Source organism: Bombina bombina, chromosome 6, assembly GCF_027579735.1.
Source record: "Bombina bombina isolate aBomBom1 chromosome 6, aBomBom1.pri, whole genome shotgun sequence".
NCBI lineage: Eukaryota > Metazoa > Chordata > Amphibia > Anura > Bombinatoridae > Bombina > Bombina bombina.
In genome coordinates this window covers 473290512-473307082 of record NC_069504.1, presented here as the reverse complement: position 1 = coordinate 473307082, position 16571 = coordinate 473290512, and positions in this window count along the sequence as shown.

Genomic DNA, 16571 nt, shown 5'->3' with positions numbered 1-16571 from the left:
AAGCCTGTTACCAGGAAGATTTACTACAAGATATGGCATAAATATCTGTATTGGTGTGAATCCAGAGGCTACTCTTTGAGTAGAGTTCGGATTCCTAGACTTCTAGCCTTTCTCCAAGAAGGTTTGGAGAAAGGTTTATCAGCCAGTTCCTCGAATGGTCAAATATCTGCCTTGTTTACTTTTACATAATCCTCTGGCGGATGTTCCAGACGTGTAATCGATCTGTCAGGCCTTGGTCAGATTCAGGCCTGTGTTTAATCCTGTTACTCCTCCCTGGAGTCTTAACTGTGTTCTTAGAGCTCTTGGCGTTGCAGTTTGAGTCTCCTTACACTTATTTTTCATTCGGATAAGGTAGTTTTGCGTACTAGGTTAGGGTTTCTCCCTAAAGTGGTTTCGGATAGGAACATTAATCAGGAGATTGTTGTTTCTTCTTTATGTCCTAAACCATCTGCTCATAAAGAGCGCCTGCTGCACAACCTAGACGTTGTGCGTGCGTTAAAGTTCTATCTAAAGGCAACTAAGGATTTTCGCCAGTCTTCTGCTCTGTTTGTGGTTTTCTCTGGGAAACGTAAGGGGCAGAAAGCTACATCTAAATCTCTTTTTTTTGTGGCTGAGGAGTATCATTCGCTTTGCCTATGAAGCTGCTGGACAGCAGCCTCCTGAAAGAATCACGGCTCATTCTACGAGGTCGGTTTCCTCTTTCTGGGCATTCAAAAATGAAGCTCCTGTGGAACAGATTTGCAAGGCTGCAACTTGGTCCTCTCTTCATACTTTTTCTAAATTCTATAAATTTGATACTTTTGCCTCGGCTGAAGCTTCTTTTGGGAGAAAGGTTCTTCAAGCAGTGGTACCTTTGGTTTAGGTTCCCTGTCTTGTCCATCCCGTATCATCTGTGTCCTTTAGCTTGGGTATTGATTCCCAATAGTAATTAGATGATTTGTGGACTCTTTGTGCCATTAGAAAGAAAACAAAATTTATGCTTACCTGATAAATTTCCTTCTTTCTTGACACAATGAGTCCACGGCCCGCCCTGTTTACCTGTTCATTCAGACAGGTTTTTGTTTTTTACTACACCAATGCTGCAGCCCCCCCGTTAAAGGCTTAAGCACATGTCTTGCTCTGGACCATGTGCAGGCTGTGTTCTACTCACTATCGACTTGGCATAGTACCTGTAATACAAGTTTAATTGTGTTGAGGAGCATACTGATTGGCTGAGCACTCTGGGCTTCGACTCCATGTGATCAGCTGGAATAATGTAAAAGAAGGCTGTTCCTCACACAGTAATGGCAGTACAGTATAGGCCACCTGATGCTGCATTGTGGCAAAGTTTAACATTGCACAAGAGCTCTCTTGTGCAATGCGTCCCCTGGATCACTAATCTAAGCCTGCAATTCAAAGCTTTAGATTTAATATTAAGCAGACTAGTAAAGTTTGTTTCTCATGGCTTTTGATATTTGTTTTGAAATATTTTTTTCTGCACATCGGGTTATATATGCTAAGCAGCAGCCAACTTATAAGTTTATCAAACCTAGAATCATCATTTTAGCAGTATTGTACATTTTGTCTGTCTTCAGGAATATCTATTAATGTAGAACCAAAGATTTAATAGTATTTCAAATGAAGTTTAAGAAAAGCAGTGAATGTTCATGTATTCATTTCAACCCCCCCCCCTTTCCCTTCATTACATTAACCCCTCTGCTGCCTGACACCTGCACCCCTGTATTTTGAAGGGAGTCCTGTAGGCACTGCAGTGAATGTTGCACTGATGTCACACCACGCAGCCATAAAACTTTTTTTTCCCCTCTACCTTTTAATACTTTTGTCTATATTTATAAGCTGCCTATATGTGTGTATTGTGAATAAGGTTTTTTTTTTTTTTTCCTTTCCAAGTCAGGGAGAGTCTTCGACTTCATAACTGTTGGGAATATCCACACCTGACCACCAGGAGGAGGCAAAGACACCCCAGCCAAAGGCTATAAATACCCCTCCCACTTCCCTATCCCCCCCCCAGTCATTCTTTGCCTGTCTTCACTTGAGGAGGATGGCAGAGAAGGTGTACAAAAGATAGAAGATAGTCCTTAATGGGAGTGTTCCCTGCAAGAGAGGACTGGGTATTGGAGTAGCCATGTCAATCTCTCAGTGAGAGTAGTGGTGAAAGTTAGATCCTTTATGCATCAGGGAACGTTCTCTGTTAACATAAGGATAGTAACTAACTGCCCTTAGGAAATCAGTGTAGATGAGTTACACTGCTTCTCCTGTGTCTCACTAAGGTCACTGTCAGAGGGGGATGCCTGTCACACCTTATGCAGCTGTGTGTGTGTTCCACAGCGGATTCCTGGGGGCAAGTCCCTTTATTTTATTATGGGAATATGTGTTCTCAAAGGGAGGTCTCAAGAGAAATCAGTGTGTTTTTTTGTATTTTTTTATTTACTTCCCCTGAGGGATCTGAGGTAACAGCTCCGGTAGCGGGAGTTTTTTATTTGGACACTTGGGGACTTTACTCCCTTGTGGAGTACTTGTGAGGGTTAAAGGCGACTCTGGGTTTTTTCCTTTCACAGATGGCAGACTGGGGTTTTTGGTTTTTAGTCTGCGCAATAGTTTTACTCGCGCGCTTAGAGCGGCAGTGGGGGCGGAGTTACATCGTGCCCCATGTGACCAGCTTCTCTTCCTCTTGTCGGCGATCGGTCGTATAGGGGAGAGTCCTGACAACTGAGTTATATAGCCTGTGTCTTTAGGAGGGGGTAAGCAACCCAGCCTATGGCAGGGTAGAGGTGCACTTTTATTTTTTTTAAAAAAAATTCTATTACGGTCCTTTATTTTTGTGTTTATACATAACGGTTAGGGAACCAAGAAGTTATGGAGCACACTAATGTTAACCCTTCTGAGGGTTCTTTAGTTGAAATTAATATCACCAATAGCTGTCTTTAATGTGAGGAGGCCATGGTATGCCCTCCTGCCCATTTCTGCTCCATCTGTCTGGGGGTTGTTTTAAAATTCCATGAAGGAATCTAAGAATGTTATTTCTTCTGATAAGTTAACCCATTCTGAGCCTTCTACCTCTCAGGAGCCTGTTCTCCAGGGGATGCCTTTCCTCTCACCTCAACCTGGATTTATTCCTAGCTCACAAGCTGTCCCTTGCGGCCAGCCTTTAACTATTTATGGCAAACGTAAGAGAAAGGCAAAGCATAGCCCTGTAGATTTGGGGGATTATTTTTCCATTCAGTCCGAATTGTCTAACATCTCTCATAATTCTGAGGATGACCTAACTTCTGTAGCGTCAGAAGGTGAAGTATCAGATGAAGAGACTGCTGAGGTTAAGACTCCTGCCCCTGAGGAGACTTAAGTTCAGATTTAAGATGGAACATCTCCATTTCTTTTGAAGGAGGTCTTGGCCACTTTGGAAGTTCTAGAAGCTAAACTTATGGAGGAACCAAAGATCTCTAAACTTGATAGGGTCTATGAAGAAAGAAAAGCTCCTGAGACCTTTCCAGTGCCAGTTTGCATGGCGAGCATTATTTCAAGTGAGTGGGAGAAGATTGGATCTCCTTTCTCTCCCTCGTCTACTTTTAAAAAATTGTTCCCAGTTCCTGATTCCCATCTGGACCTGTAGAGTTCCGTCTCCAAGGTCGATGGAGCCATATCTACTCTAAGCGTACTACCATTCTGTTGGAGAATAGCTCTTCCTTTAGGGATCCAATGGGTAAGAAGTTGCAAAGCTATTTAAGGAAAATGTTTCAACATATGGGTTTCCTTTTTCAACCAGCATCTGCGGTGACTGCTGTTGCGGGCGCAGCCTCTTACTTTCTTTACCCTTCAAGGGGAAACTGCTTTTTGGACCTGGATTGGATTATATTTTCTCTACTGTTATTGGAGGAAAGGGCTCTTTTCTCCCACAAGATCAGAAGGCAAGACCTAATGGTCCCTTTTGAGAGGCAGCAACCGGTACTATTACCCCTAGGGAGGACAGGTCACGGACGCAATCCAAAAAGGCGGCTCTCTTCTTGGTCTCGAAGACAGCTTGGACAGAATAAATCTTCCTCTCGGAGGATGCAATTTGAATCCTATCTTGTATCCTTGGGACACTACGTTTAACAACCAAGGATCCGGAACATCCTGTTTCCAGAACTCTGCAAAAAAAGCTAATCTGCCACCTACCAGATCCGATCCCGGATCGGGGGCCGTCCCTTCATGACTACTTTTTCTTGGCGGGCTTCTTGATCTGTTTGGCTTTATTCCAAAACTGAGGGGGCTTCCAGGTACCCTTAGATTGCTCGGGATTGGAGGCCGACTGGGTCCTCAGATCGAAAGGAACAAAAATTAGTCAGTTCTGCCCAGCATATCAGATTTCAATTGGACAATATTACCTTGGTGGCGTATATCGACCATCAGGGAGGCACACGAAGTTCATTAGCGATGAACGAAGTGTCCCAAATACTTCAATGGGCGGAGACTTACAATTGTTGTGTCTCAGCGATTCACATTCCAGGGGTGGAGAACTGGGAAGCCAACTTTTTCAGCAGAGAGTCCTTTCACCCGGGGGAATGGTCTCTCCACCCCAAGGTGTTTTCCGAGATCATCCTTAGATGGGGGTGTCCGGAGATAGATCTCATGGCCACTCGTCTCAATGCCAAACTATAGAGGTACGGGTCGAGATCGAGAGATCACACATTAGCGGTTCCCTGGAGGTTCAGACTCCTTTATCTTTTTCCGCCTTGTGCTCTACTGCTTTGTGTAGTAGCTTGCATCAAACAGGAGATGGCCAGAGGGATCCTAATTGGTCCTTCTTGCCCTCGAAGGACCTGGTTTGCGGATCTAGTAAGGATGTCCTCCCCTCCATGGAGGTTGCCTTACCGGAAGGATCTTCTAATGCAGGGTACTTTTCTTCATCAGAACCTAGACTCTATACGTTTTGACTGCATGGCTCTTGAACGTCTAGTTTTATCCAAAGAGGTTTTTCTGATAAGGTCATGGAAACCTTAATCCAGGCTAGAAAGCCTGTCACCAGGCGTATTTACCATAAGGTTTGGCGGACCTATCTTCATTGGTGTGAGGAACATGGTGTTCCATGGCACAAGGTTTCCATTATTTTATCCTTTCTTTATTATTATTATTATCAGGTATTTGTAGAGCACCAACAGGTTCCGCAGTGCTATGAACATAGGTGGTATATAAAAAACAATTACAGGGATCAAATGGGTACAGGGTCCGGTCAAGAGTTGCACTGTTGTAGTTGGCTCTTATGAAGGTGGACTATAAACAGCTGGGCTCATAGGCTTACATGCTATGGGGTTTAAGGGGATAGCAGTGGAGATAGGAAGGTTAGTGACAATGAGTAGGAAAATGACGTCGCTACAGCCTGAGGAGGGTGTGTGCGCTGTTATCCAATTACAGCCCCAGAATGTCGGCACAGAGAAAAGCACTGTTGGCGTGGTGCCAGCTAAAACGAGAATCAAGCCAAATCCAATAATAAAGAGTAGAAGGAAGCGGCACTCTTAATCCATTGTCCATAAAATCCAAAAGTTTATTACAAGCCGTTTAAAACAAGTAGACAAGCACAGCACAGTACAAGCTACACAAGTGGAGGGGGAGCAAATCCTTACATGTTTCGTGCTATGCAGCACTTAATCATAGGATAGCTCACCACCTGTGCAGCACACCTTTAAAGTAAAAATGGGCAATCACAGATTCAAAGCCATAGTATACCTGAAAATGGATGTTTTAAAGGTATACTGCAAAGGTGTGAGAAGAAATGGTGTAACATGGCACTTAAAATTTTTCAGTATTTAATACCTTGTTAGATCTCAACAAATTTGTAAGGAAGCTTACACTGCACAGACATTTTTCTAATGTTTCTGATAATGAAGAAGCAGAACAAGATGTACTAGATGAAACCACTGAGGGTGAAAACAATGTATCCATTCCCATCAGCTGTTTGCCCAGCACTAATCAAGAATCAATTTTTGATTTTAAAGATATCTGTATTCTGGAAGAATTAAGGGTGTTGGACACTACTGCTGATGGTGTGAATGATTCTGATGTCCCAAAACCTAAAAAAATAAGATCTAACTTTTATCCCACTCAATCTAGGGGCACACATATCAATTTATTTCAAAAGCAGGTTGAAAAAGAAATTGTGGAATTGGGTAAACATACCACTCCAACAGGTCATAGAGATAATCTTACAAACAGACTAAAAGCAGCAATTAGACAACTAGAAAGCCAACATGACCTTATCATCCGTACATCAGATAAGGGAGGTAATGTCGTAGTAATGAACAAAGCACAATATATTGATGAAGCCTATAGGCAATTGAACGATGGCATCACATATAGAAAGCTGTCTCACAATCCTGAGAAAGAATTTACCCAAAAATTGGACAGGCTACTTGAAGATGCACTTGCATTAGGTTTCATCTCACAAGAGGAGTGTGTTTCCCTAATTCCCCAGTTTCCAGTGACTCCGGTCTTTCACCACCTGCCTAAATTACATAAGGACTCAGTCAACCCACCGGGCCGTCCAATAATTTCTGGGATTGGCTCGCTGTTTGAACCATTGTCTGAGTGGGTTGACTCAGTCCTACAGCCTTTAGTGCAGAACCTTAGTAGTTATCTAAGGGATTCATCCCATCTTTTAACAATTATTGACAAGATGAAATGGGATAAAGATTATAGGTGGGTGGTGATTGACGCGGTGTCACTTTATTCACGTATACCTCACAATTTGGGATTACATGCCATTGGTTTCTTTTTGGATAATTATACTAGTTATTCTAGGGAATTCAAATTGTTTTTTTTGCGAGACTGTCGAGTTCCTACTATCCCACAACTACTTTATGTTTAATGGAGAATACTTTTTACAAATCTGTGGCACAGCGATGGGGGCCAAATTTGCCCCCTCATTCGCTAATTTATTTGTGGGATGGTGGGAACTCGGCAGCCTCTACAACAGCAACAATCCGTTCATAGATAACATCTGCATATTTATGCGTTATATTGATGACCTTATTTTTGTGGTGAAAGGTGACTTTGTTTTCGAGGATTTCCTCAATTTTGTGAACAACAATGATTTACATTTAAAGTTTACTGGGGAGATCCAAGACAAAGAAATCCATTTTCTGGATCTCACCTTAGTTGGTTCAGTTGAACTCAATAGGATCATCACTGACACATATAGAAAACCAACTTCTGGCAATACGATTCTACATGCCACGTCCTGTCACCCCAAACACCTTATAAATTCAATACCCAAGAGTCAATTTCTTAGATTGCGTCGAAACTCCAACTCAGATAGATTGTTTAATGTCCAAGCCATTAAATTGATGGATAGGCTATGCGCCAGGGGTTATGATCGGAATGTATTACAGCAGTCTTTAGATGAGGTGAGAAGTACCTATAATTCAACACAAGGAAAGGGGAATAATAAGGCCAAAAAAGCAATGTGTGATAAGGATATAGTAGTGTTTTCGACAGAATTTTCTTCACAATTTAATGATCTGTGCAAAATTATCAAAAGAAATGTATCTATACTTAAAGGTGATGATATTCTAGTAAATATTGTAGACAAGGTCAAATTTGTGCCCAAAAAGGCACCTACACTTGCTGAAAAACTATCCCCCAGTATGGTGAATATCCAAGTTGGTCCAAGAGGGAGTCAGTGGCTTAACAAGAAGGGCACTTTCAGGTGTCTATCTAGAAATTGTCTTACTTGTTTACAGATATCTATGGAGGCTGAATTCACCAGTCATGTAACCAAACAGAATTTTAAGATTAACCATTATGCTAATTGTAGTACAACATTTGTTATCTATCTTATTGACTGCACCCTCTGTTCTGAACAGTATGTGGGTCAGACCTCCCGTGCCCTCAGATCGAGAATAGGAGAGCACAGAAGGGACATTAAAAATTATAACAAGGATTCGAGTGTAGCAAGGCACTTTAATTGTCTACATTTTACTGACCAGCCTAAATTCACTGTTAAAGTAATAGACATAGCCAAAAAGCCCATTCGGGGAGGAAACATTTATAATATATTGTCCAAGAAAGAACTCTATTGGATTTGGAAACTTAGTACGAGGGCACCGCTTGGTCTAAATAAGGAATGGGACATCAGTTATTTTGTGGAGTAATTTTGGCTATCTTAAGCAGTTCCATTAATGTAGACACTTATAATTATATTAAGAATACCCCTTTTTTTCTCACTCCAAAGATATCTAGTTTCACATCTTCACATTTTCATATATTCACATACTGATATATACAATCATACATATCTGTATATGTTTTCACATTAACTTTTTATGTTTTTGTATTTATCTATTATTGTGAGAGATTATGAATGACTATTTATGGCTAACCATGGGAGTTGACAACAAATTGAGCTGAACTACATTCCTAATGATTTCCTATGTCCATCAATATTATTATAGTGTAGGGATATTAGATTCTGGAATTCTGAATTCTGAACATATAATGTTATGTCCGGAGTTTTCAATCCCACTGTCAATATAGTAATATGAATACAATATGTGCATTACATTAAAGAATCAATACCACTTTTGTCAAATTTTCACCAAAAGGTGTTGCACATTCTACTTGACCTAGTGTTCTATTGTTTTTCTTTTTTCTTGGCTTGTGTACATAGATATATTTTTCTTCACTGAAATTTCATTTTTTCAAATTTATAATAATTTTTCTTTTGAGACTAATTCAGAATTTGTGTAACATGATCAATTGATGTGTTGATTTAGAGAAACAAATTTTTCTTTATTATTATTTTTTCTGTATTGTTTTTATTTATTTCTCTATATGCATTCTTGTTTTTTTATTGTACTTTTTATGTAATTAGTACCTTTTTTGTTTTGCCATGTTACACCATTTCTTCTCACACCTTTGCAGTATACCTTTAAAACATCCATTTTCAGGTATACTATGGCTTTGAATCTGTGATTGGCCATTTTTCCTTTAAAGGTGTGCTGCACAGGTGGTGAGCTATCCTATGATTAAGTGCTGCATAGCACGAAACATGTAAGGATTTGCTCCCCCTCCACTTGTGTAGCTTGTACTGTGCTGTGCTTGTCTACTTGTTTTAAACGGCTTGTAATAAACTTTTGGATTTTATGGACAATGGATTAAGAGTGCTGCTTCCTTCTACTCTTTATAGGAAGGTTAGTGTAGGTTGTATGCGTCCCTGAACAGTAAAATCTTTAGGGAGCACTTGAAGCTTTTAAAACTAGGGGAGAGTCTAGTGGAGCGAGGCAGAGAGTTCCATAAGATGGGAGCCAGTCTGCATATATCTTGTAAAAGGGAATGTGTGGAGGTAACGAGAGTTAGGAGATCATGAGCGGAGCGAAGGGGATGGGAGGAAGAGTATGTCAGAGTGAGAATTTTGTGTTTAATCCTGGAGGCAAGAGGAAGCCCGTGAAGGGATTGGCAGAGAGGTGCGGCAGATGAAGAGCGACGTGTAAGGGAGATGAGCCTGGCAGAGGCATTCATTATGGATTGTAAAGGAGCTAGGTGGCAGCTAAGGAGACCAGAGAGGATGGAGTTGCAGTAGTCGAGGCGGGAAAGGATGAGAGAGTGAATTAAAATCTTAGTTGTGTCTTGTGTAAGGAAATGTCTGATTTTAGTGATTTTTTAAGGTAGAAGCGGCAGGTTTTAACCAAGGACTGAATGTGAGGAGTGAAAGAAAGATCTGAGCCAAGACATCGGGAATGTGGGGTTGGGGTAATGATGGAGTTATCAACAGTTATAGAGACATGGGGGGGGGGGATATTTTGGAAGAAGGGTGGAAAATAAGGAGCTCAGTTTTGGAGAGATTTAGCTTGAGGTAGTGAGAGGACATCCAAGATGAGATATGAGACAGTTACACGGGTTAGCAAGGAAGGAGATATTTCTGGTGCAGAGAGGTAGATTTGGGTATCGTTGTTACCACTGTAAAACTAAGAACAAGGTTCAAGATCCAAGGGGGAGCAACATTTCTGAACACTGGTCTGATTCAGACCAGGGCCTTAACAAAGGACTGAACATCCCGGGAGATTAGCCAATCTCCTATGGAGCAAAACAGAGTTGATATCTGACCATTCAGAGAACTAGTTTAAAATCCATTTTCCAATCCCTTTTGCGTACTTTGGAACCCTCGCTCTGTTCGCAACAAGCACACTTCTATCCATGACCTCTTTATCTCCCACTCTCTCAATCTTCTGAGTCTCACAGAAACCTAGCTCTGTCCTTCATACACTGCTTCCTCTGCTGCACTGTCACATGGGGGTCTCCACTTCAGCCACACTCCTAGGTCTGACAATAGACAAGGAGGTGGTGTTGGTATCTTACTTTCCTCTCGTTGCACCTTTCATCAAATACAGCCCTTCTCTTCCCTCACATTTTCTTCATTCCAAACACACGATTCGCTTATTCTCTCCCCTCTCTTTCCGCGTTGCAGTCATATACCGCCACCTGGCTCTGCAACTCTATTTCTAGATCACTTTGCCGCCTGGCTACCTTACTTCCTTTCCTCAGATACCCATGCCCGCATTCTCTGTGACTTCAACCTCCCTGTTGATAATCCCACTGCCTCCTCTGCAAAATAACTTCTGCAACTCACTTTCTATTTCGGCCTGTCAAAATGGATTGACTCTCCCACTCACAAAGATAGTCACTCCCTTGATCTGATTTTCAGCTATCGATGCACTTTCTCAGACTTCACAAACTCACCTTTTCCTCTTTCTGACCACCACCTCCCTCCCTACAACTCTCCCTCCTTCTAACCCTCACACTAAACATCTCAGAAGTATCAAGTCATTAGATCGGTAACAGCTCACTAGCTCTCTCAAACCTCTTCTCTCTTCCATCCCCTCCTTTTCCTGTCCTGATGAATCTACCACTATAACTCCACCCTTACATCGGTCCTTGACAATCTGGCCCCACCTACGGTAGCTTGGAAAACATACTCATCCTCAGCCCTGGTATACTCCTCTGACACGTTACCTACGCAGATGTTCTCGTACTGCTGAGCGACACTGGAGGAAATCTCTGAGTGACTTTCTTCACTATAATTTCATCTTGAATTCTTACTATTCTACCCTTAATCTATATAAGCAACATTACTTCTCTACTCTTTCTTCAAACCCAAAACGTCTATTTTCCACATTCAATACACTTCTCCGCCCACCCCCACCTCAACTTTTCTCTCAGCTCAAGATTTTGCCAGCTACTTCAACAACAAAATCGCCCTCTCAGAAATGAAATCGGCTCTCAACATACTACTGGTCTCCCACCCCCTCAAAATCTCACAAACATCCAAAACCCACATAGCCATAAATTTAGCTCTTTTGCACTGTTACAGAGGAAGAAGTTTCTGCCCTTATACTACCATCCCCTCACAACTACTCCCCTCCCTCTCTTCTACCCTTACCCCTATACTCACACATATCTTAAACGTCTTCCTCAGCACTGGTATAGTTCCCACATCTCTTAAACATGCATTAGTCACACCTATCCTCAAAAAACCTCTCGATCCAACCTCCCCATCCAACTACCGCCCTATTTCCCTACTCCCTCTTGCCTGAAAGCTTCTTGAAAAGCTAGTATATGCACATCTATCCCATTTCCTTACATTAAACTCCCTCCTTAATCCACTGCAATCTGGATTTCGCCTCCTTTACTCAACAGAGAGCAATTGTTAAGGTTACCAACGACCTACTTACAGCAAAATCCAAAGGCCACTTCTCTTTACTTATCCTGCTTGATCTGTCTGCAGCTTTTGATACTGCCGACCACCCTCTTTTGCTCCATACCCTTCAATCCTTTGGCATCTGCGACACAGCTCTCTTGGTTCTCTTCCTATCTGTCTAACCGTACCTTTTAGAGTAGCCTTCTCTGGGGCATCCTCTGCCCCGTTACCTCTTTCTGTTGGGGTACCGCAAGGCTCTGTCCTCGGTCCCCTTCTCTTCTCAATCTACACGTCCTCATTAGGTTCCTTATTAAAGTCCCAATGGTTTCATTATTTGTATGCCAACGTAAATAACCACTTTTTATTATTTACATGGTCAAAATCCCATGTGGGGGAGTTTATATTGGGAAGTCTACTAGGAGTGCTAAGGACAGCATAATTGAGCATAAGAGTAACATTCGTACAGGTAACCTAAATGCCCTATTAGCTCATCATTTTTTGAAAACTGGTCACTCTATAAGTCAACTTAAGTTTCAAATATATCACATAGTTAACCTTTTAAAGCCGTTATGACGTTCTATTCCGTCATAATTACACTGGGCTTTAAAGCCGTTATGACGGAATAGAACGTCATAGCTAACAGCTGTCCTGAAGCCTTCTGTGCTTCTAGGATTTAATTGCGGTCTGGAGGGCGTTCCTAGGATTGTAGGGACGCCCCCCAGATGCGATCCAATAATTGAAATCTCGCGATCGTAGTTTCAATTTGTCTACATCGGAACAGTTGTTCCGATGTAGGCACTTTAACCCTGTCGCGAAAGGGTTAAACCACGCACAGGTGGTGATAGGGAGTTGTTGCTTAAGCAAAAAGAATCCTGTTGGATATGTGAATTAGGAACTCTAGAGCCAAAGGGTTTAAATAAAGAGTGGGATTTGTCAGTATTTTTGTAAAGTATTTTTTCTGGAAAATATGTATGATTTTCTACTTGCTGTGTATATTTAGCTAAACATTATTACTTTATTATTCTTCTACTCCTAGTCTTTGGATGTATGTGTGTATATATATATATATATATATATATATATATATATATATATATATATATATATTGTATTTTTTTTTTGTATATATCACTAGGCACTTTGGACATACTGTATCAATATAGGATGTGAAATGGTTAAAGTACCTGTTAACGCCACCTATTGGTATTATGGTATATGTGTACACTGTTTGTCAGGCATGGCATGAGTAAGGGATAGGATCCCGAAATGTCGCCTGTTTGCTTGTCTCCTATTATTCTTTGAATAAATAAGGATTTGCTGTCACCCTCAGTTTAGGGTCAGCCTCCTGTTATTTTGTCCCTCCAGTCTATTCATCTGTGTCCTCTGGAGCTTGGGTATTGGTTCCCAACAGTTATGAAGCCGTGGACTCTCCCTGCCTTGGAAAGGAAAACTAAATTTATTCTTACCAGATAATTTCCTTTCTTTCCTGCCAGGGAGAGTCCACAAACCGCCCGTTGTTTTTGTTTCTGTGACGTCTTCCTATTTGAATTTATTCTTCTGACTTGTGGGAGGGGGATTTATAGCCTTTGGCTAGGGTGTCTCTGCCTCCTCCTGGTGGTCAGGTGTGGATATTCCCAACAGTTATAAAGTTGTGGACTCTCCCTGCCAGGAAGGAAAGGAATTTATCTGGTAAGCATAAATTTAGTTTTGATTGAGGGAGGTAAAGAAAAAATAAGCAGAAAGGTAAGGTTTGGAAAGATGGAAATGCCAAAACACAAGTTAGCACAGAAGAGAAAGTAATTTTATCCTTAAAGGTACATAAAACAAGTTGGGATAGAGACAAAATATAATATGTACTTTAATTACTTTACCTGCAAATGTATACTGCAGTGCCTCGCCATTAACCCTTTCTTTTTAGTTTCTGAATTGTAAAGCTTTAACTCCCCCCACAAATTTCCTTATATGGCTGTATCTATATCTATTGTTTTGGTAAAATGCAAAAATGCATAGGGATTACTGCTGGAGCATGCTTAGAAGCTGTGAACTCAGTTGAAATACAATGCCTGTGTCTAAACACTGATAAGGGTGGTGGAGTTCGGCTGCTCCAGGCAGCTTAGCTATGTAATTCATTTTGCTTATTTTTGAAAATTATTTTAAAATACTTGTCTGCAATTTTTAAATGATTTTTTTATGCAAACTATTTTTAATTAATTAGCCCTTTTAGGATATGCACAGATCTCAATCTGTTATATGTCCCTTTAAAAATAAATACACACATTTAAAAATTTTCTTTATAAAAATAAATAAATAAATGGACATACAACTCATCATGTCCTTGTGTGTGTATATTATAGATTAGTGTAGTGTATTTAAGATGTTTCCATAGGGTGATTTTATTACTATTATTATTAAGTGTTTGTCGTGCTGAGCGCCTCAGGCAGCCCACGGCAGAACGCTATTTGCTGTGAGGTGACGTTTCTACCTCTTAGCAAATAGTTGTGTGTGTGTGTGTATATGTGTATATAAATGTGGTCTGTTGTGTACTACGTCAGACTTGATAAAATAAATATTATTTTGAATATATTACAGGCTCTGTTTTTAGAAATTAGTAAGTGGGGAAAAAAATGTTATATTGATATTATATGATGAGTGTTTACAACAGTTATCAAGTAAATGACTTTTCTAATCCTTTAATGCAAATACAAAGATCTAATGTGACTCATATTCTATAAACTGTATAAAGTATATTAATGTGATGGGAAAATGGTTAAGGGTCTTCAAAGAATGTTTATGTATGGAATGTAAAAAAGCAATTCTAAAAAATATAATATAATAATAATAATGTGACTCATCTTCTTTGAACTAAGTGTATTCGTGTGGAGGACAAAAGGCTTTTATTAAAAAAAAAAAAAAAAGCTAATTCAATTAGCTCTTTATGTAACCTGCCTGTTCCTCTGGTTTCTTTTAATAAATAACTTTCATTTATAAAAAATCAGAACTAGTTAGAAAGAAAATAGCCTCTCCTATATATAATCAGTTAAATGCAGGATTTAAATATACATGTTTTAAGTAGAAGAAATAATATCCCAACTACTGTTTAAACTGCAAAATATTAAAGGGATGGTAAACCTTTTAGATTCTTAGATTTGTTTTCCTATTCTAAGAATTTGAAGTACATATGGTGGCAGGTTTTACAAGCCTAACCCTGCCACAGATCTGTCCCTTGCTGGCTTCATCAGAGATAAGTATCTTCAAAACAATGATAGTTTTGCTAATAAAATCACATTGGCAAGTTGCTTTCACTCCTGTAACAAATCCAGATTAGTTCCTCCAAATAAGACAGAGGGTAGGGTACGACAGGGTAGGCTGTTGTAAAACTTATTTTTTTTCATGCAGACCTAGTATGTTTATTTTCTGCAAGAGTTCAGAAAGAAAATATATTGGGTTTTTTTTGTTCGTTTTTTGTCCCGTTAAATCTTCATATAATAATCAAATATTTGTGGAAGGTTTGAAGACTTTATTGGTATATGGAATATGGATAGATGTCTGTTTCTTACTGGTTATTCATATAATATCATTTATAGTTGATATTAGAATTTAGAAGAAATAATTTCCTGAAAAAGTTGGCTTCAATATTCTGATAAGAAGTTTTCATTCATTTAACATGCACCATTGGGGGTTAATGAAGAAGCATTGAGGCATTATGCAAAGTAAACTATATATTTCATTTTTTTTCCTGCAATACTGTCATTTTCAGTCATTAGCTCTCTACTAGTTTATCATTGTCAGTAAATAGCTACAAATATTTGTTTGTATGTTCTAACACCCCCACTGTCATTTCATAGAGTAGCACATAATTCAACTGAAAATTCCCTTTACATAAGGTCTTTTATCACTTAAAACCTAACATCAATTAAAAGCCCTTTTCCAGTGGAAAAAAATTAAAATGTACAGATTCTTCTAGATCACAGAACATTCATTATTTATATTTAATCTTTCAGTGGGCACTGCAAATTTTCTGGTTTTGACTTTATTTAAAGGGCCGTCATAGTGATAAAATTATATGCTCTAATTTGTTTGAGCATCTCCTTTTTATCACTAGTGACAATGCAAAGCAATGTGTTTAAATATTTTAATTTGAAAGTTGTATAAAATTGAATGCTAAATCTAAATTGTGAAATAAAAATTAAGGGTTTATATTTCTTTAAAATCACCACAAAGATAATTTCAGAAGCCATAAAAGTAAACAAATGTCTTTAAAGTTTTTCTCACAGAATAAACAAATGTCTGGGAGTTTTTCTCCCAGAATATCGTAATCTTTCTTGTTAGGACCATAAACATAAAACCGTGTAAAAACTTTATTAAAAATACCTGTGTTATAATAATATATATTCATTCTCTATCCCCAAAAATCTTTTTAATTAAATAATTCAATCTCTTGAGAAAATGAATCACAGCCCCTTGTGATGCCTTAGTATAAGAAGAACTACATTTATTTCACCCAACCCTCTTTAGGGATTTTAAACAGCATAACATTGTGATATAAAATATATAATTATGTGTAGTTAAAAATAAACAAAACCTTTTTTCAGCGTACTTCAATTATTTATTTTCTTCCCTGTTACTCTAAAAATTGTTGGTTTTCAAAATTCCACTGTGTTTCTATAAAGTAATGGGCGCTGCCATGTTTGAACGGAAGTTGCCTCTTATTTGTTTCCCCTGCTGATAATTAAGGACAAATAAAAAACAGACACTAAATGAGACTGTGCATAGGATAACCTAAAAGGGATTCCACAAAGCTTTATTTGCACAGAGATAAATTGAAAATTAGTTCAAACCCATTCCTTTATAGAAACTAAAGTACGTTATAGAAATTAAACTTTTACACTTATATTTGTAATAT